The sequence below is a fragment of the Lepisosteus platostomus genome, chromosome 25 (assembly GCF_059453375.1).
Source record: "Lepisosteus platostomus isolate fLepPlt1 chromosome 25, fLepPlt1.hap1, whole genome shotgun sequence".
Lineage (NCBI taxonomy): Eukaryota > Metazoa > Chordata > Actinopteri > Semionotiformes > Lepisosteidae > Lepisosteus > Lepisosteus platostomus.
This window is the reverse complement of record NC_142635.1, coordinates 16,269,890-16,290,758: the sequence shown is the minus strand read 5'-3', so window position 1 is coordinate 16,290,758 and position 20,869 is coordinate 16,269,890. Positions and strand designations below refer to the sequence as shown.

Genomic DNA, 20,869 nt, shown 5'->3' with positions numbered 1-20,869 from the left:
TCCAATCTTTTTGTATTTGGAAATAACACAATACAATTGTCTCCCATGCCTATCTCCCTAAAATCCTCCCCAAGAGGTAACCCATCCTCCTTCCTAACTGTTCTCAGGTTCTTCATAATGGTGCTACTATTACAGGCTATCCTTTACAAAGCACACTGCAGCAAAGTATGTCTACCACAGCGTTGTGAGACTTCATAATGCTTACTGTAACACACTTTCAAGACAATGTATCGCACAATGTACACTGTAACACACTGGCAGTCTCTGTACAATGTACATTGTAACACACTGCCAGACTGTACAATGTACACTAACACACTGCCAGTCTCTGTACAATGTACACTAACACACTGTCAGATCACACAGTGTACATGAACACTACCAGCGTCTGCACAATGTAACATATTGTTAGACTGTACAATGTACACTGTAACACACTGGCAGACAATGTACACTGTAACACACTGGCAGACTGTACAATGTACAGTGTAACAGTGTACATGGGTAGAGTAAGCACAATTATGGTTAGTACTGTAACTTGATCAGAGACTGATCTGATGCAAAGCAGATGCTGGTGACACCCAGTGAACACCAAAACAATAAGCAACATAATTTTTACGGTGAACAACATAACACAGCCACGGAGGACTGAGGGTGTGCTGCGGAGGCCCATTCCACGAGACGGAGAAGTTAAACTCAACACACCGTAAAATGAACAATACAGCTCCTCCACCAGACAGAAGAGCACACAGATAACACTTCAACCTTCAGCACATTAATCACAAGCACACTGCTGAGACAAAGTCCCAGGTAGAGAAAAAATTCAAGGTTTAATACCTAGTCATGATATCTATTTGAAAAAAAAACCCTGCTGACATTTCTGCCTCTTTTTGATTTTTACTTGGTATGAACAGTAAATGTTTTACTACCACCACTATTATTACTAAATCAATAAATACGATGAAGGATAAAATTATTTGTGGCTATATTAGGTAAGAATTGAAAACTGCAATACCTATTTTCTTCCCCCTTGGTTGGGTGTATTCTGTTTTCAGATCAATCTGAGAAAGAGCACCTTAGGTTGGAGGCCTGCAATGCGTACAAAAGAGTGAGAGGATTGATGCGTCATAAGGAAGCCCATTTGCTCCCCATGTTTCTGCCCAAAAAAACACACCTCTGCTCTCTTCAAAGCCTTGAACTTCCTAGCACACAGTCAGACCAGCAGTGTGCACAGGAGTGCGAACATCATTCAAAGGCTGTGACTGAGAAACACGGTACGGTTCGTCTAAAGCTCAGAAGCGGTGAAATGGAGTGAGTTTACATCAGTACTGGTGTGCAAGAAAAATAAATGCACTGAACAAAAGAATAAAAAAGAGCACAGATAAAAAGCAAATAAACTTCACACGGAACAGCAGAAACAACAGACCTTAATGAGACAAAAGCTTTCCAAGCTCATCCTTTAATAAATCACGAGTAAACTGCAGTGTGCAGCTCACAAGACTAATTGCATTCCAATTCAACGCTGGTAATAAATAAAAAAAACTTGCTTTATTACCAGTTTTACCCTAAAACGTCTTGTTTTGTAAACATGTTGAAATTACAGGATTTGTAGTTTTTAGCCTCAAATGAATTCAGACCATTTGGGGGAATATTTTCCAGCCAGTTATTTAATTTCTTCTAACACCTGATGCCTGACTAAATCCTGATGCACCTTTGAAAAGAAATAAAAGCGCAGTGCCTGAAACAGTGAAGTCCGGGACAGAGCAGCAGCAGCAGACGGGACGCGGTGAGCTGCAGGACGTGATTGCCGCACTGTCACAGACCTGTAGACACGAGCTTGTGTTGCCTTTCACCACAAGTTCGGATCTACGGGTTTGTGGCAGCAGGCACGATTTCTGTCTTCACAAAAAAAAATATTTGTCAAATAAAACACAGAACATTTTAGTCATGCAGATTTCTTTTGATACCTACTCCAAGAAGCTTCTACAGTCTTTAACTACCACCACCTCTGCCACACAGTCATGGTTTGAGAAGGACTGAAACGCTGTTATCCTGAGAGAAGACGGAGATCAGAAAAGATGATGCGAGAAAAATAAGACGATGCTGATCGAGTTTTCCTTAAAAATTCATTTGCAATGTTTATCACATATGCTACAGTACTGTATATGTTTGACTAACCCTCTCCTCTTATAAAAAATAACAAAAATAATACAATTCTCTAGCACTTTTCAAAGCACAAGTGAGTGTTGGACATGCCCAGGATGAGGGCATGCTGGCTCAATGCTGGCTCACTGAGATCCGTCTCGCTGAGCCACGTACTAGCAGACGCCTGGTCTGGCACTTGGCGTGAATGAACACCGACAGATGACAGAAGAACACAGTTTGACAAACGAGAATAACCCTGACGACAGATTCCTAAACGAGGGAGGAACTGGACAGTTTTAATGTCACTCTATAGCGCCTTCTTCTCTACATCTACCCTCCGATTCTGTTTCTGTTCACCTGATTTGCGTGCTACATTCTGGCTGGGGTGCCCCCTTCCCTGCAGGTACACCCACACCGATGTCTGAGGTCCTCATGACTGTGGTGTGATTTGAGATATGACTTCATTACCAAGAATGACTCCCTTTCAGGAGAGTCAGCCCACTGACAGTTTAAACACCATGGCTGTAGAATAAACAGAGAACACAGAGCAGGTCTTGTAGCTTCCAAAATTTTAAAATGTTTTCAGAAGTAAGCAAACAGGGGAAATATGGCCATCGTCTAGTAACAGTACAGTCTAGCCTTCTAGGAGATTCTTCCCCAGGTCAGCTGGCATGTATACTGGATATTAATGATCCATAGAGAAAGACTGCACTATAAAAAGGATTACATGTGCTCTTGTACTTTGAAGTAAATCTTAATTAGGAATTTAAAATAGCAATGTATACAGAGCTCTGTATCCATCAACAATAAACTGAAGGTGACTCAAGTTCGTGTTTAGAGTCGTTTTGGAATGAGGCAGTGCTCTCCTCATGTCAGTTAACAATATCCTACAGTGCAGAAGACAAAGAGCAGATCTTGTGAAAGATTAAAAAGGACCTAAGCTTGTTAGCAATCAAGGGGGCTTCCTGCTGCCCATTGAAGCAGTTCTCCCAAGCCTGGAGCCTCTACTGTGGCAAAGGAACAGGGTTCCCCAGATCCTGGTCTCCGTAGCGCCCCCAAAAGCTGAATTACAGGAGAGGGAGCTCCAACACTTCACACTGGAGTCACATTTGCTCCTCCTTTTCTCCGAGTAACTGTAAAAGTCTGGAAGAACACACATTCAGCACGAGATCATGTAGGTGTGAAAAAGAGCATTTCATACGCTGTTTCAGAATATTTCCAGCAGTTTATTAGAGTTATGAGAATGGGTCCAAAAATATACTAAAGCTACCCTGTCATCTTTGATCATAAATTGGTCAGATTATCTGCACCTTAACTGTTTATCTCTGTTCCAATCCCAGCACTGAAGAGTCAGCACTGCTGAAACACGTATCTTTGGTGCAGTGAGCTGTGGGCACATGGCCACCATCAAACAAAGTCAGACGCTCTTCATATGACCACGGACTCTTCGTGCTCTGAGTTTGATCCCATATTCTGGAATCTCTGAGTTACAGAACTGACCCAATATTCTGGAATATTGTTTTCTAGGTCTGGCCGTACTTTTCTGTACAAGGTTGTTCAGCAGAGGAGTGATGCAAGACTTTTAGCTCAAAGAAGGACACAAACTAAGTTTTTATTCTATTTGAAAATGGAGCCACTTCTGCATAAATATTTTATGGAAATTCTCTTTCACAGCCCTAAAAATTTGCATTGAATATTTATAAGATGAGAGCATCTCTAACTTCAAAAGTGTAGTATTTCTCCTAAATATAATTGTGGATAAATGCTGTAAAAACTACACATAACAAGGCAGTTATTTTCCTTATGATCATTAACAAAAAAAAAAGCACAACCTCAACTCTGACGACAATGCATGTTAAAGGCATGAAGCTGCACAGGGCTCACAGGTAAATGTGACACTGGAATACATCCCCCCCTCCTTTCTTTTTGCTAGACAACGATGAGTTTTGTGCACCAAGGAATCGATTCCATAGCAAAAGCAGTCCTCAGGAGTAAGACACGTACAGCACCGAGTGAAACAAGAAAGATAGGACATGGCAAAAAAAAAAAAAAAACTTCCTGTTTTAACCAGACTGAATCCTTGAGACTATGAACATGATTTTGCCAGCAGGTTTGTAGTGCCTGTGTAAAACGAGACCAGCCCTGACCCAACAGTGACCATCCTCAGTGATGAGCCCGGGTCCAACTGTGACCTGCCTCAGTATGACCAGTCCATTCCAGTCCAGCCCTGCCCGTTCCATGACTTGCCCCACCACAACAGACTGATCCTGACCTGACTGGAACTCGACTCTGCATGACCAATACTGACCAGTGGTGTCCAACGGCAGCGAAAATCGAACTGCACCGGCCAGCATCAGAGTGAATTAACCCAACCAGACTGAAAACAGCCTGCCTGACCAGTCCAGACCCAGCTGTGACTCACTCTGCTTAGCAGTGCTTTCGTGATCCAGTCACTGGTTTCGCCACTCCAGATCTAAGGCCATCATTGTTCAGTCAATGAAAACGATTTCAGCACAATATATCTTCTCCTTTTCTCCTTAAAAGGATCCAGGGCACCAGGCTTTGAACTGTGCTGTGGCCACTGCTGAACAAGACCGCACAGGCAGCCAGTCTCAGAACACTGCACATTACAAGATGAAAGGATTACTGAGCACTGCAATGCCAGAGCAAGACCAAGTGAAGACACTCTTCACTGGTTCTCAAGCAGAGGTGTGGCTGAGAGCCCCAGGAGAGGTGGAGGCTGATGCAGTGTATCATTAGAAAATAAGGGGCTGTTGGGGACTGAGAAGTCTCATAATCAGACTCAGAGGTGTGGTGAGCACAGAAACTATTGACTCTAGTGAAGGAGAAGAGGAAAATAAATGTGATAAAACTACACCTAAGCCCAATTCCCCTTTTAACAGAAGCTCTAAAACAGGGAAAGCTGCCCCTCCAGCAGTTCCGAGCGAGCTGGTGTTTAATACATGGCGCCCCTGTACGCTGGCCGTCAGGCAGGGCTCGATCTGTATCAGTCTCTGCGAGCTGGCTCACCAATGAAGGGCCGTACCAACACGTCTTTTCCTGGGCCGATCGCAGTCTGGCGCTTTTTAAAGGGAAGGCTGACTGGAGAAACAGGCTGAGGGTTTTAAAAAATTATTTCTTTCACACTCCTGTCTCTAGCTGTGTCTTCGCAATCAGCATGGCCAGAGTGCTGCCTCTGACAGTGAGCGGTGAGAGCTATATGGAAGTTAAAACACCGCAGATATACAGTACTCAAGTGGCTTCAGAGTCTCTGAAAACCATCAACAATGTAAATTATAGCTTTTCTTTCTCATGGTTTTAAAAAGCAAAAGAAATATTCACAATTCAGTACATAGTGCAGTACATAGTGAATAAGATAAACAAAGACAAGATAGTACAAACAAGATCGTGACAAGTGACAAGATAAACAAACCACTTGTTAGGGAAACCATAGTTTTCAAATCCCACTTTTACTCGAGGGTTTCAAAACCCAGCCTTAAGACAAGATGTGTGTGGAAACCAGAGCACCAATCTAAAAGAAAACTATTACTGGCCAAGGCCTCCAGTGAAGGGGTTCCCACTGTGCCACGACACCACTCACACCCATGGCTACCCAGCAATGCTCTACACCAGCAGAATGCAAGCCTTCCGGCCAGCCAGACACAGATAATGTGAATGGGCGACGTGCATGTGTGACCCACTACGTCCCCAGTACAGGAGGCATTTCATACACCCGTTTCAATAATCCTCGGTTGTAAATCAAGCAAGCATTAAGTCTAATGAGATCACTCGGGATTTTTTTCCCCCCCCCAAAGATACACCTTTTTTTTTTGACTGGCAAGTCGAAGAGTTTTGTGATGGGCAAGCCAAAAGCCATTGTGCAGTGACAATGCAGGAAACCCGTGAACACAGCTTTGTTCGTCCCACATTGAAAACAGACTCTTAAGAGATATTTGGCTGTTGAAATAATTTCATTAAATGTTCTGAAATATGAAGCACTGGCGTATCCTTTGCTAAGTATTCAAGGAATCTGAAAAGCAAACTAATTCTCAATTCTACCAAGAGTTCCTCAGGCGACAGATTGCTGAATTTGACTTAAATTGATTTCAAGAGACTCAAGAGGTTCTGAACACAAACACAAAAAATAACACGTACTGTACAACTGTAGACTGAACTTTTATGGTCAGATTTTTTTGGCCATGACATCCATGCGTATGGAGAAACAGTTCGTGATACTACGAAAACAACTCAATCTGCTAGTTCTGCGGCCAGATATCCTTTTTAGCTTGGTTTCTTTTTCCTGATGATTAACATTTAAAATGAGACAAAATAATCCCAAGATTCTCTGCATTTTGCTTTTCTTTTAAAATAACTTCATAGAAAATTGTCGGAAAGAAAACACGAGTACAAGACGACGAATTCGCAAGACGGTTCAGGCTAAGCGATTGAGAAAAAAGAAGAAAGACGTACTGGTTTAGCGATGCGGGTTCGGCAATCAGGACAGAGCCGATCAGTCCAGTCTGGAGACGCGTGGCAGCAAAATGGTGTCTGGCCGAGAGGACGACGTAGGCCGAATCGTTCGGGAAAAAAAATGCCTGGAATAAAAAAAAAAGAGAATCAATGTTAGTTCACAGTTAGCGGACTTGAAAAATGTGCACTTCGAAATCAAATCACCAAAACCCCCCCCAAAAAATCAACAAGTCCCCGTTCCTGTGCCGACATGGATTTACACAGGACAAAATCGAACAATAGCCAAATAATGCCTCCGCTGTTTCAACAAGCACGAATCGCCCAGTAACGACACAACAAGCCCCGAGCATGCTCCTCTCCCACGCCCGTCTTGTGCTGACCACTTCTGAGAAGGACACACAAACCAAAAAAGTAAAAATACAAAAATCTAGAAATCGAAATAAAAAGGCCAGGGTTTCAGCACCGTGAGACGTGAGCGGGTGAGATTTCTGGCGTGGCGGAAGATAATGTGGAATTTGTGAGCGGGCGAAGGAAAGGGTGGTGTTTTTTTTAATTTTCTTTTTGGCATTTTGTTCTTTCGTTTTTTTTTTTTGGATCCCAGCATGATCCTTGGCTGCTGTTCTGACTTTCCTTCGCGGTGCCAAATTCGGACGTTTCCTTTTGTTTTAAAACCCCCGTGAACAAAACAAAAAAAAAAAAACATCAGACTGAATGATAAGCTGTTCTTTACACACACACAAAAAACAGAAAAAGGAAGAAAGAAACAGAGGGAGAAAGGGGGAGAGAGAGAAACGAGGACCGAAAATGAAAGACAGCTCTGAAGAAAAAGTAAGTCTGAGAAGGTTATGTTTTAGTAGAGCCTTTCGTAAATATGCCATCTCTTCAGTTGTGTGCCACAGAGGTCTGTTTCCTCTCTATGAACACAACGGGAGCAGCGCTGCATTCTGCTTGTGGTCCACCCCGTGCCACGTAGAAAAAAGGAGCTCTTACTTTCTGTTTTTTTCTTTTCAAAATGGCTCAAGGCTTGAAGTAGCGAGAGTATGAAATGCCCCGTGCCCTTTTTTTAAGATGGCGAGATGTCTTATACAGCAGCAGGCACGATCCTCCTCGCTCTCTCGTTTCCTTTTTCCCTTCCTTTTTTTTCCCCCCTTTTCTTTTCGGATTAAAACGATGGCGCACAGCTGTGTCACCGCTCCTAATTGAGTGCTGCGCTGCCAGCAGACGAGATGATGCCAGGGCTGCAGAGCGTTTACATAATTCGACAACATCGCACTCCACAGCCCGTCTGTCCGTCTGTCCGGCCTCACACCTGCCCACCCTATCTGCCTGCCTGCCTGCATGTCCTGGTACAACACCGTGATCTCTGTCTGTCCAGCCCACAGCTGAATTCCCTATCAGAGGTTTTGTCATCTGGCTGCGTGTCTTTCTGACGGCTGTCGATCATCTTATCTCTGCATTCATCTGTCTGTCGAGCTACAGTACAGTGTCTGTCCGTCAGTCTAGGAGAAGTTTTAAACCCTCCAGCAGTACGTACGGAGCTTGCAAACCTCCGTCCAGAAAAAATACAATGAACAACGGAGCCATTTCACTTTGATAATTTAAAAACAGCCCTTTCTAAATTTGTGTATTTTAAGTTCTAATTCTTTCTGGACATCACAGATATTTTCTACAACGACTGTTTTTCCGAACCTGGACACAAGTCTTTTTCGGCTTGTCTGCCAGTTTGTCTATCGTTATATTTTCAGACCTGCAAAGTTTATCGCTAAATCACTAAATGGACAAGGCAGCTGAAACAAAACAAGAATAAAATGTAGATGCCTTCATCACTAGATAGAATGTTATGAGAAAAAATAGAATCATTAACTTATTTATAACTAATTAACATTCCAACAGCTACGTGTTTTCAGGTTACTTCCCACAACTTCAAATTAAAATATTACTTTTAAAACTTTGAATTAAACTGTTCTCCTGTTGAACTAATGTGGTATAATATCAAGATGCATACAGTAAAAACTGCACTGTATCACTTGCAACAGTCTTCTAATCCAAATAAATCACTCTTGATTTTTATTAAGTGTTGAATTTGTGAAAGTCGTGAACGTTAAAAAGTTTTACAAAAAGCATTAATGGACATTCTGCTCCTCACCTGTTTATTCTTCAACACCAAAGTGAGTTAAGTTACATAGATGAAGCACTGTTCTCCATTAACCTGAGGTGAGAGATCTGCTCTCTTCCTCTTTTCGATACTTTGTTAGGTAATAATGACCATAAGGAAAGTGATCGGCATTACAATGTTACCAATGCTTTGTAACAGCTAATGAATTAATGGGATGCAAGAAAGTTATTAAGCATTATATAACCAGTAAAATGCAAAAACGATATTTGTAGATGAGTGGTCATCTGTATCATAGAAAATGGTGCATATTTTACACACTTATATAGGATATATTCTGCATTACAGTATATATTATTTCAGAGATAAAACAAGTGTTTATATAGCATTACTTATGCAATACATTATTCAAGCATGAATGCAGCAGATTTAAAGCAAGAAATCTTCACCACACAAGCCACAATCCTCATTATATGGATAAAAAGCAAACTTTTGACATTTTTTTCTGACAAAAAAGCTGAAATCAGCTAAAGTTTTCCTCATTCTTTAAAGTAATAAAAGCTAAGATGATAAATGTGCTAAAATAAAAGTAGAATGGAATCCAAACACTGACATATGAATATTATATTAAATATTGTGCGGAAATATGGGTCTCATATTAAAGGAAAATATATCCTCAATGTAGCACGCTGAATTTAAGTACATATGATGCTTTTCATTCAAACAACTTTTTCTACAGTAGTTGCTTGCAAGAATTTATATATCATGCAAGAATAGTAAAACATATCTGATCTCTCTATAAAAGATTCACATGACTTCAAGAGCACAGTGCGATTGCGCATGTTCAAGAAATCAAATAAAAGTACAAATAAAATTAACAATTCTTCCAGAAAAAAAAAGATCCCAACTGGGGGGCAGGCAACAGCTGTGATTTGCGTGGTTTAACTTTCAAGACCTTTGTGCTTTACCTGTGTGAGAGATTCATTTTCCCAAAATTACAGTCAGGCCCAGCTCATCTGCATGGATGAGGAATGTATTTCAGCACAGCTCTGACTATTAGCTCATCTGTATTTTTTGGGGAATTTTGGCATTATGTGGGTTTTACCGGCAATAAAAAAGATGATCAATTGTGCATTCCACCTACAGTATATATATATACGGCCTAATTCAAGTTAGTGTTAGTGACTTCTGAAATCAGTTCGTTTGGCATTACAGAAAAGCAAAGCAAAGCAGTTCAGCTTCCCGAAGCTCTGCCCCTGCAGTAGAATCTGTCCGAGGGCTGCTCATTGAGCCATTCTGAAGTTATCTTTTAATTTCTAAAAACAGGCTGTGTTAAGAAAATAAGAAAATTGAAACAAGGGAAGACTGGGAAAGTTAATTACGTCGCATAGCGTGCCATCTTGCATTAAGAAAACATTTAAGAAAAACTCAATAGAACAAGAGAAACCAAATGCCAATTTTGTGTTTTTTTTCCCCGCTTTTAGGAACAAATAAAAATACTTGCAAATGATTCTGGGTTTTGAAAATTTAAGGTAATACAGTAACAAATGTTTCCTTTTAACCATTATTTCAGGAAAGGTTGGATTACGGAGCTTAAGAGCAGAAACTGCCATCTAGTCCACATCTCTAGAAGAACTGCAGGTAAAAATAAATAAATTTTGATATCAGTTCAAATGATTAGTGGTTTAGTCATGGATTCATCTGGAAGCCAGATTTATTTGAACAAATCACACAAATTTAAAGAGGCAAAGTATTTAATTTAAAGAGGTAGCAGATATAATTTTAAGCACTGTGTTTTATTTAAAGGGGTAGCTTATTACATTTTTAGTAGTGGCATATTTGATCTATTTTTAATATTACCACAATCCTAGCTTTGTGATCAAGTCTAGGGAACCCACACAGTTCTTACATCCCTTTACTTGTCACCTGCGCTGCCCTGACCAGCAGCTGACCACGAGGAACACTGCCGATAACTTATCCTCACTCGTTTCTTTCACAGAGTCCTGGTAATTGCTTTCAGAAGTCCAGAGAAACAGTGAGAAAGAGCGCCAGCGGAGATCTGTCGCCATGTTAGGAACTGAGCCTTCCGTTAATATGGATGAAGTGACGCAGGAAAGCACTACCCTGGCAGCTTGCAGCAGCTACCCTGAAGTAAGAGATCGCTAGGTTGTTGCTCACAACCCTCACAACTAAATCACATCAGAGACAGGCCTGTACGTGGGCACCCTGTACGCTCCCGCTTGGATACTCAGGATTTCAAAACCCCTTGCAAAAACGTCCCAGAACGGAGTCCAATGACTTGAGAACTGGATATACGACAGTGTTGCGTCAAATGAAGGGCTTCGATTTCTTTGCAATGCTCAACTCCTCTCCCGTCACAATCTGGGGTGTCCTGGTAGAGTTAGCCATGTAGCCCCCACACTGCAGTCTGAGCACAGACAGCAATTCAGGCACTTTCAAATATAATTTAAGAACAGAAAACAATGACATTTTGCTAAGCGCTTCTTTAAGGATGTCGAGCACATTGAACATTAAATTAAGAGTATTCAGGAATATTAAGATGGCTTGCTGATGTGGGACACTGATGAAGTGGGTGATCAGTTTCCAATCCCATCTGCTGTGACGCCCCATACTGGAATAATGACAAGAGAGCTCAAAGGCCACACTCCTACAGTACTTGACTTCAGTTTGGCACCACGAGGTTTTTCCAGAAAGACGGGTTTCGGGACTAATGTAGCCCCTCAACATCCATGCCCCCCAAAAATAAGTGCACAAACAAACAATATTGTGAATATAACACCAGAAATGAAAAAAAAAAAACAATAAAATCTTGAAAACCGAGGGACTACACTGTAGGAGGCAAGAATGTCTATCTGAGAATCCAAAGGCTGAGAAGACGATTCCTTCTGCTCCAGCACCCAAAATGACCAGAATTACTCTTCAGGCATGGCTGGGATACCAGGCTCCTTTTGCTATGTTTTGAGGGCCATGCCAAGAGAAGAGGAGATACCCCAAAAACACTCACAAAGTGCCGGACGCAGTTGCAGCACTCCAGGAGCACAGCCAACAGGAACCCCAGTACTTCTGAGCACAACTAAACAAAAGCTCAGACTGGAGGGAAAAGGTTTAAAAGCGCCAGGACCACGTTCCTGATAACGTCAGCAGAAATAAAGCGTGGTCGGCTGACGGAGACCCTTTGACACATGAAGCAGGCAACTGAATTCAACACTAATAAACTGAAATAGGAATAAATATGGATGAGAAACCCTATCACGCAAGTTAAGAAGCAGGACTGGAAAGGACAGCGTCGGCAAAAACTATAATAAATATAAAAATCTAATCTGGACGGTGGCCTTAGGCCTTTTGACTCGCGGAACAATCCAGCGCCTAAAAAAACTTCAATGAAAACAAAAACAGACACAACAATTAAATAAAATACAAGGTGAGACTAAAAGGAGCTATGCCAAATAGACCCTCCCCAGTCTTTAAACATGTTAATATTGACTTACCGGTCGTCTTTAATGTTTCCAAATGGGATTCTTTATACGCACTGCGCCTACAGCGCTTGGCAATAGGACGGCAGAGTCAAGTCCACTGTGGCCCGCGAGAAACTCAAAACACAAACACGTCAACGGACAAACAGAGCGAAACAACGGAAGAATGAAAGAAAAGGAAAGAAAGAAGGACAGCTAGCAAAAAAAAAACGAAAACAAAAAAAAGCCCCGTTCCTGTTTTTTTTTTTTGTTTTTTTTTTTGGTTTTGTTTTCTGTTTCGTTTTGGGAGAAAAAAAGGAAATTATCTCTTTGTCTCTAAAACCTCTGTATTCTACTAACCGGGTGCCTGCTTAACAACCAAATGACAGGCAACATCTGTTTGTAAGAAAGCCAAGATCCGAGTCTTAAAAAAAAAATTGGCTTAATTTTGTCTCTCTCACTCTCTCTCTCTCACTCTGTCCCTCAATCGCTCTCCAGTAAAAACGACACGAAAAAGAAGGAGAAAAGGAGACAGCAGAAATTCGGAGAGGGAAAATGGAGTTCTGCACGAGTCCCGTCCGCCCCTCCACCTCGCCCCTCTCGCTCCTCTTCCCGATCCGCACAAAGACGGTCCAGGTAGAGCGGCACTCCAGTCCTCTCTCGCTAGCCTTTTTTTCCCTACTTCTTGGAAGGCTTCCCTGCACCAAAAATAAATACCGCTCTGTAGTTAAAGTCAGCTCCTAAAAGAAGAAGTCCTTTTTGGAGTCTGGCCATCTTTCTCCATAGCAAAATCGCTGTATAGAGTGAGTGAAACTGCCACTTTCCACTTACACTTTCACCCTGGCTTCACAACGACAATCCCCACCCCCTGGCTATCCTTTCGGCTGCAAGTTCCGATATCCCGCAGCCCTCAATATCTGCAAACACTGTGCCCTGGGCACCACCTGAGCATCAGAATCTTCTTCACTTTTCATGTTTCAAAAACCGCTGATCTTGGAACTGGCACTCAGATAGGCAACTTCTATCACTGACCAGTCAGGACACTGCTTTTCTTCACATCTCATTGTGTGCGTCTGTTTCATTAATGCTCTATTGTCACACGCTTGCTTTCGTATTGGCTTTGATAACTAAATACTTCGATAATAAGGTGTTGCAAAATAAAAAGAAGAAACTCCAGAGTGAATAACAGGAAATACATCGGGGAGGTGTTTCAGTGCTACGCAGGTTTCAGTGCTGTGTGCTTTGCCAGCTGGCTTTGGAGCACAGTGCAACACTGGTTTGCTTCCCAAGAAAACATCCTCTCAATCAGCTTCGCAAAGTCTCCTCAGGATCTAGCTTTTCCAGGAACCATCAACTGACATGACAACTAACAATCTAAACAAAGACAGCAACAGAGAATCCAGATGTATGTGCTGGGAGAAAAAAAAATGAGCTAGGAGCTAATACAGATGGTATAACACCCTTCTTTAAGATATGGTGTGACAGGCTTCTGTTTTTTCCATGTTTACGCGGAACACTCCATCAAAGTGGGTAAGAGAGTAAAGCAAAGGGAGAGCGATACATTGGCAGCCGTAAAAGCCTGCAAGAGAGCAAGGAGACAGCGTGAAAGTGTGCAGAGAGAACGAGGACAGACATGCAGCTGCGCTAGCAATTAATACGAGAATAATGGGACAGCTATGGAGGAAAATGAGTTAAGTGAATACAACAAATACAAAGAATACAGTCTGAAAGAATTTGTGTGGGAGGCTTTTCCTTGTCTACTGCTTCTTAATACAGCATATTCCAAATCTTCGAACAGCACACTCCACACAGAATTACTAAGGCACCCTACAACACCGCACTACAACACAGTCCAAGACAAGTATGTGCTTCATGAGCGCTGTGTGCTGTGAAGGAAACCCAGGGGCAGAGGGAGCCAGCAGCGTCTGGGGGCCTTCTGGGCAGTTTGAAGTGTGTCAGCACTCGCCCACAAGCACTAAAGTCAACGGTACCAGATCGACAATTGATTGTCATAATGGAAAAGTCTAGATAAACCGCACGTTTCAGTACAATGCAAAAGAAAGAAATTCAAATTCAATCTCACATACACAAAACTTTCCTGTCCTACCTAGAAGAAAAGCCCGATATTTTGTGCAAAGTTAGCTATTTTGTGTTTATCCGTGCATGAGTACAACTATTAGTCGGTTTCCCTCTTTCTTATTATAAAACTTTAGGTTTCTGTTAACTTACTACCAGCTATTATCATGTTTTTAATAATATTAAAAAGATGCCTTTCAGTGGTACAGGCTATAGTCAGGATTAGGATCTTGTTACCATCATGCAGCTGATCTACAGTAAAGGTTGACAATTACTAAATTTATGCCAGCCTATTAATACTTTATTAATATATTTCTTTTACAAAATGTTTCTAAAAGCTGTACGCCACCCCTAATACAAAGCTTTACCTTTTTTACTCATGTACCCATGCAGACTGCAGCAAGCTCACAGGCACCAAGCAGGAAGAGAACTCTACTGATAAGGGGTGGGAAAGGGGATGGGGGAGACCCGTCGTCTGGAGCACACGCATATAGACTGGCAGTGTAAATGAATGTGTTAGCAGTTTGGTTAAAAAAGACAAGACAGGCAGGTTGCCGGCGAGCCAGGAGGGAGGCTTGTCTGTGTGGCTGTCTCTCTCCCCTCGGCTCCTCCATCCTGTATTCTGCTCACGCGCGGCTGCGGCACCCCTCCACCAATCCCCAGCATTAATCCGCACCTCAGACAGCCTGACTGCCAGAGACTCCCCTCTGTACAATACAGATCAGCTTTCAAACTTCCTGAGTGCTGAAATCAGCTGGGCCCGAGCCACGCTGGAGAGGGGCTGACAAAGTGCTGTGTCCCTTTTTTCAAAGACATAAAAATAAGAAATCAGCCTCTGGGAGTCTTGGCAGACTATCTGCGTGTGGCTTTCTGAGATGGAGGCATTAACAGAGCCTGTGTGCAGCTGGACTACAGCACCTACTGCCTGAACGCCAGCCATCGACGTGCAGTTGCATCTCTAAAGAGGAGAGCTCTTCAAACCCCGAAAGCGCTGCTGTTAGCTCTTGCTCGCTGTAGAGGAGGATACTGTACATGTCCTGTATTACTGTCTGTTGTGCTTTTACCATTTAGACCACCATGCTGACAAACAAACGGAGATGCTGAACTAATTGTTTCTGTAGTTAGCACTTCAAAAACACCCTGTGATATACCATGGTAACAACTGTGCTAAGTCGAGAAGAGTGTAGGGAAGCATGCTATGAATTATACCATAGTAAAGAAAAGTAAATGTCTGGTAAAACCCGGGGAAACTGCAACCCGCCAAGGGAAATAAGGTGGGTGGGGTGTTGTAGTATGCTGTGAATTACATGGGCCAGAGCCTATAGTACTCTCTGACTCTCCCCTGTGCTCTTATCTGACTCCTTGCTTCAAGTAACATTACAGGAAGTAGCTTTCAGGAACATTTACTCACAAAGGAACTTGGCAACATAAGAAAAAAGACACGGAGAACCATAAATATTCCCAATAATCAGGTGTGAGAACAGGACAGAAACAGAAAGGAGAAGCTGTTTGTAAAACTGCCATATCCCTCTACAATACCCCTCTGTTCCCTGTGACTCATTAGCACACTGTCGGAAAGGGAGCGAGACACAGCGATCTGACACTGCGATCCATCTAAAGGGCCCTGCGCCAGTCTCGCCACTCCCTGCAACACAGCCCAGCTGCCGATTGAGGGTTTTTTTTACTAAATGACTTATTTTCCCATTCAGTCTGTAGTTCGGAACAGCCAATTGCTATTCTGTCCATCTCCTGCGCTGACCTGCAGAAGCGATCGAAAAACACTGTGTGTGTCTGTGACTGAGTCATCGGGCCAGCTGCCCCGGCTCCCACGGCGCACCGGGACAGAAACAGCTGAGCTGTTTTGCCAAATGGAAGAGCGCTAAGCCCTGGAGACGCCTGGCGGCTTTGCCCATCCCAACCCCTGGCAGTGCCCTGGCTGAGTCATGACCACAGGGGTACCCTGGAATGGCGCAGCCTGAGGTTAAACACGCCTCGGGGGTCAGGGCCCGCCCCACACATCAGAAAGTCTTCTTGCCGCAGCCCCAGTGCCCATTAAACACTGGTCTTCTCCAGATGCCTTAGGGTATTAAACTCTGGAGTTGGACGATCTTAACTTAGGAACACAATTTCACTAACAGCTAAAATCAGATATTAATAATACAAACCATTTGAACATCCCTGTTGTATCCCCAAATTACATAAAGGAGGGGACCCAATTCATCCCCCAGAGCACTGCTGGGTGATGACCAGCAGGCTCTACTGCACAGCAGATCGGGGGAGCAGTGAGAAACTGCATCACCAGTTGAATTAAGAGGGATCTTCAGGGAGGCCGTACTGTATAAAACCAATGTGGAATTCAGCCAGGACACTGGGGTTAAAACTCCTACTCTTACAAAAAAATGCAATGGGGATCTTTAAAGGATAAGTAGTCTCATCCGAGATTAAATACTTCCTGATCCACCTACTCCCCCACCTACTGATCCACCAATGCTACTTTCAGCAGCAACCTGGTTTTCCTTAGGAGTCTTCTATCTTAGTGCTGACCTGGCCTAACTGTGCTTATGTATGAATATAGTTTAAGTAAACCAACTCTATACACAGAGAGCTTGTATTCATCATAAGGGTAGCTACACCAAACACACAACCAGAGACGGCCAACTCAAACTTTACACAGTGATAAAGCTGAGATGAGGCATTCCAGCATTTACCAATTTTAATAGGATTATCTCGGAGGCCCTGTCCACAGCACATCTCCAAGGGGCTGGTGCCAGGCGAGCCGCATGGGCTCCGATTAGAGCACGATGCCTGTGGACACAGTCCCCCTGTGTCTCTGACAGGGTTAAAGGGATTGTTCACAGTCACTGAGCCAGTCTGGGCTCGCACCTGTGGAATCCTTTAGAGCCCCTTCCTACAACAGAAAAACGCAAGGGAACGAGTTTAACCCAGTCCCTGCCGTTTTCACCACTCTTCTGGAAGCGTCTGCCTTTACACTGCTTCACCTGGGCACAGGCGGCCTGCTCTGTACTTTCATTCTTGACTTGAAGGATGCCACTTTGTCACCAGTGAGGTCAACTCAGAACCAGACCATTCAGATGGTTTAAATCCTACCCAGTCCTGTCTGAAACTGACCGTGTTCCCCTCATTAAAGTGAAGGGTTAATATCATGAAAAAACATCAAATTACTAATATCCATATAACGTAACACTGCTGGACAGATAATGTGAAATTCGGTTACTGTGTAACTTTAGGATTTTTCATACCATTTCATTTAATTAATTTCACTTAATTTTGCTTAAACTGTATTAAAACTCTTTAGCTCACCTTAAATTTAAGTATTTCCATTCCTATTTGAAATCTGGTCGGTGTAAGGTACTCTACAAAAATAAATTATTTTGGACCGTAAATAATTACATAACATGGTAGCACTAAGTACCATGGCCCAGAGTAACCGAGAACACATACACTGGGCCACATAGTGGAGGACCGGCTGGTGAGAGTGATGGAATCTACTCCCTTCATGCTCTGGCATAGCTCTTGAGCGTCGGTGTCCTTCAACACGATGGCCCCCCTATATGCACAGTGTTTTAAAAATGCAGGTAAATAAAGTTCCTCAGCTAGAACAGAATGAGGGAGGTTATCTTTCACACTGGACCAGGATCTGCTGGAAGAGACAAAATAAGCCTTTGCTGTTTTTGTTCTTCTCCTTTCCTTTTATTTTTGTCATCCTTCATCTTCTGAAAAATAACAGGAGCAGCAACATGCAGAGAGGCGTAAAGCTGGCCAGACGGCACAGTGCTGGGCCTGGGGTTCAACTCCCGGGGTGCTGTCTGGGTGGAGTATGCATGTTCTCCTCAAGTTTGTGTGGGTTTTGTCTTGGTGCTCCAGCTTTCTCCACCAATCCAAAGACCTTCTGTAAAGTTAACTGGCTTCTGTAAAATTAATTCTGGGGTGAATGGGCGCGTGTTTGTGTCCGTGTCCGTGTGTGCTCCGTGATGGACTAGTGTGTCATCCAGGTTATAATCCACCTTGTTCCCAATGCTTCAGTATGCTGTGGGCAACCAAGACCCTGAATAAGATAAGTGGTTATTGAAAGTGTTGTGATGATTATGCATTTCCTACTGTGTTTTTTGCTTTGCCGTCACTTGAAGCAGCTCCTAAAGCCATTGCACAGTACAGAATCTGATGTTGGCTGCAAAAAACACTATACTCTCTAGGGCTGTCCTACATTTCAAATATTCCTCCTCCTAGTTTCCTAGAATTTAGCCTTGGTAAGATTGATCTTTTCAGAGACAACTTTTGCTTTAATAAAATACAGGCGAAAAGCCCAGAAAATCATGCAGATCACCTATAAAAGGATAAGAAGTGAAATAATAAGGAAGAAAAATGATTATTTCAACAAGTCCAGTACGTCATCAGAAACTGTGCCTGGAGGATTCGGTCTGGGACATTTTAATGATGTATGCTTTCCCTTTAAAAATCACAATATAAGCAACAAAGGGAGAGAGGAGGAGGTGTTGGGAAGTGAGGGGCACCTAATTACTGTATTAATCACTTGGTAATTTCTATTCATTTCTAGTAATTGTCGCCTGGTAATCATGAAATGGGGCCAAACATGCAATATTAACACATCTTGCATGACAGCTAAGCAGGTTCTGGAGCCATAGTGCTGAAATGAAGAAATGCATGCGCTCACAGTTAAATTAAACTGACTAATGCCACTAAGCTTGCCAAGAAAACAGCTTGGCTTTAGGAGAAAAAAAGAAAAAGAAAATCAATGCTGACAGGCAGGGTTTGAAGGGCTGTAACTGTGTACGGACTCCTCGCCCTTTTGCCAGTTATATGCAAATTTTTCGGTATAAAGCTTGACAAAGATATGTCCTTTTTTTACATTTTTAAAGATTTTTAGATCCTCTAGCTAGAGTCTTAATTCCCTCCCCCCTCATCTCTCCCTCTCCTTTTATCCATATCTCTATGCCTTTTTGAAATAGGAGTTCAAGTTTAAATTCAAAAGGGGATCTTTTTGCGTACGACTCGGATTCAGATTCAGATTTTCTCAAGTACTCGACGGTCACTACTGAACACCAGCTTGAACTGGAGGCTCGGCGAAGGCCGGCTTCACCCTCTCTTTTTGTGCCTCTTGGCTTTTCCACGACTGTATTTCCCTTCCTCTGTGTGTTTCTATCTTTACCTCCATCTCTCTACCTTCCCCATTCCTTTCCTCTCTTCATGCCCCTCTCCCTCTCTGCGCGCTTCTCTCGCTTTAATTTACAAATCCTCCAGTGAAGGACAGCCGGAGTGGGCTCCATGGTAACCTGGCGGCCTGCCATCTCATTTCACTGCCAATTGATTCTGGCGCGTCGCCACGTTGCCTACCCCCGCGAGCCTGCTACCCATCATGCACCTGACACCCTCAGTCTGTCTGGCGGTCGGGATCAATCCAGTCAAGCACACACTGACACGCTCACACACACACACACTCACAAGCTCTGCATGCTGATTGCCGTGCTAGACATAGGCGATCTAACTGGGGATGCTACCTGAACGGCACATTCATTGTCCACCACTGCTCAGCTATTACCTTTTCTTACTCACACGCTTCCTCTGAGGATGCACGTTTACATTGTGTCGACTTCTGACCGAAATATACTGCATGCTCAACACCTACACTCCATTTTGCAACTCTTTGCGCTTTGGTTTTTAATCGGGAGATAGAGACATCTTTCTGAATATCCGCTGCATTTCCATGATCTGTGTGATTCCTTCCATTACTATCTGTCACGCTAGGAAGGCTCCTCTAAAATAAACTCAGTATCTTTAGTGTTGCACCGATGCTTCAGCAATGGACATCTGGGCATTGTATGACTAGGCTCCTCACCATGCTTCTTGTATTTTTGGTGGAATAGTTCATGCTGAAGACAAATAATGCACAGAATCGCAAATCACACAAACACAAATAAAACATTAATGGAAAGTAGCTGTCTGTCATCATGGTTTAACTGTGCTGCTTTAACAACCAATAGAAGTTTGGCATGTCTGCAGGATCCAAGTTTATACTTGCATCAGTCTAAATTCTTTTAATCATTATTTTTAAGGCAGTGTTTGCTGCAAAGCTTTTAAAAGTGAAGGAGACTAAAGTCAACACAGTACTCGGCCCAGGCTCTCTGGAAAGATCTATAGTCTTTTAAACTGGGAGGCCTGGTCACCGAGCCTAACCAGTCAAACCTACACATAAATTAGCGTCACAGTCACCTGCCTCGCCATTTCCTCTGGAGCATGTCCTGGGAAGAAGTCTGGATTGGAACCAGAATTATAAAATGAAAAAAAAATATATCTACGTAACAAAAAAGGAAACGGAAGCTAAATGAATGTAATATGTTTTGGAAATTAAACTTGTCTTCAATGTTTTGTTTATTGGTTAACATTATTTGTTCATGCCCTTATAGACTAAAATATTTGTCTCATTCCACTGTTTTCAATTACACAGCAATTTGAGAAAATGGCTCTTCCTCTCCTGTTTAATGGTCAATGAAAAAGCCTGGCAGCACAATCAGCTAATGCAATTCAACACTCCTACTTTTTTAGAGAATCCCAG

At 42.8% G+C, this 20,869-nt stretch overlaps 1 protein-coding gene and 1 long non-coding RNA gene across 5 annotated transcripts in view; one reads left to right on the top strand and one right to left on the bottom strand.

Annotated features, from left to right (window-relative positions):
* Nucleotides 1–20,869, bottom strand: part of LOC148641239 (uncharacterized) — a 120,294-nt gene that overhangs the window by 4,251 nt on the left and 95,174 nt on the right. For both annotated transcript variants that reach the window (XM_088619093.1, XM_088619094.1), the window contains exon 7: nucleotides 6,616–6,740. The gene's annotated coding sequence lies outside the window, so the exon portion shown is untranslated. The remainder of the gene's footprint in view (nucleotides 1–6,615; nucleotides 6,741–20,869) is intronic.
* Nucleotides 6,980–20,677, top strand: LOC148641240 (uncharacterized). Of its 3 annotated transcripts, none has more exons than XR_015929970.1 (4): nucleotides 6,980–7,443; nucleotides 10,302–10,369; nucleotides 10,728–12,837; nucleotides 14,671–20,677. It is a non-coding gene; the product is annotated as an uncharacterized LOC148641240 (long non-coding RNA). The 3 variants fall into 3 exon arrangements; XR_015929968.1 differs by lacking the exon at nucleotides 14,671–20,677 and having other exon boundaries at nucleotides 7,012–7,443; nucleotides 10,728–10,879; nucleotides 12,700–13,934; XR_015929967.1 differs by lacking the exon at nucleotides 14,671–20,677 and having other exon boundaries at nucleotides 7,015–7,443; nucleotides 10,728–13,934.